The 1,064-nt window shown below is 34.8% G+C and overlaps 1 pseudogene across 1 annotated transcript; it reads right to left on the reverse strand.

Moving 5' to 3' along the window:
• Positions 1 to 264: 264 nt before the first annotated feature.
• LOC114906600 lies at positions 265 to 623 on the reverse strand (annotated as a pseudogene). The gene has a single exon (XR_003796452.1). The product of XR_003796452.1 is annotated as a cytochrome b-c1 complex subunit 7 pseudogene (transcript).
• Positions 624 to 1,064: the final 441 nt, after the last annotated feature.

Here is a 1,064-nt window from a genome sequence, read left to right on the forward strand (position 1 = left end):
TGGAGAAAGGGTTAACTAAGTTATGAAGCATGCATATTCTGGGACATTATGCAGCCATTTACATTCCTGCATTTAAAGTCCATAAAGACAAAGAAATATATGATTACAATATACATTAGGTTTTTCTTTTTTTTAATAATTATAATAGAGATTTATTTAAATTAATACATTTACAGCCCTGATAGTTCTACATTGTACATTTTAGGTTTAACCAGCTTCATAAAAATACTTTAGGATAGCCGTATCCAGATTTAGACTACATGATTATTTCTTTGCCCATTCTTCTCTCTCTTTTCTTTCCTGAATAACCTCTTTCAGATGTGGTTCAAGGTAGAATTTATCCTCCTCATATTTTGTCCACTGCTCTTTAGGCAAGATCTGCTGCCTCACGGTCAGGTCCAGTGCTCTCTTAATGCGAAACACCCTGTCATTATAAAGGTTCTCAGGAAGCCTTCTTATGGCTTCTTTTACATCGTCATTCTCACATATTGTATCATCTTGCATTAAGCCCAGTTTATTGAACCCGGCAGCATTGTAATACCATTTTCGAATACCCTCCAGCCACTTGCTTGACACTGCAACGGCAGGCCTACTCACCATTTTAACCTGAGACAGAAGCGTTGCCTGCTGGGTAAGTCTTATACATTAGGTTTTGTTATAAGATTACAGAATGACTTGCACAACATAATTCTGATTTTATTAAAACTTATATATATATATATATATGCATTGACACAAAGGTGAAAACTAAAAGGAAAAATATCAAAAAATTAATATTAACCAATATCCAGCTATTGGATTTATGGGTCACTTGCATTATATTCTTATTTTTTTATGGATTCCAGATGTTCTTTCCTAAGCACATATTGCCTTTATAAGCAGAACAAATACATTGTAATTAAAACAATTTTAATTTTTATTGATAATTCATGTGAGAAACTGTTAGGTTAGCAAGTAGTGCTTTGGGACAACATTTCACAGGGAGAGTTCCAGGGTACAGTTGCAAAAGCTGCAGAGCTGATCAGATCTACAGCAGCCATGGCCAACCCACAGCTAATGACTTG

This window comes from Monodon monoceros, unplaced genomic scaffold, assembly GCF_005190385.1.
Source record: "Monodon monoceros isolate NGI ecotype Baffin Bay Population unplaced genomic scaffold, NGI_Narwhal_1 Super_Scaffold_22, whole genome shotgun sequence".
In the NCBI taxonomy this organism is placed as follows: domain Eukaryota; kingdom Metazoa; phylum Chordata; class Mammalia; order Artiodactyla; family Monodontidae; genus Monodon; species Monodon monoceros.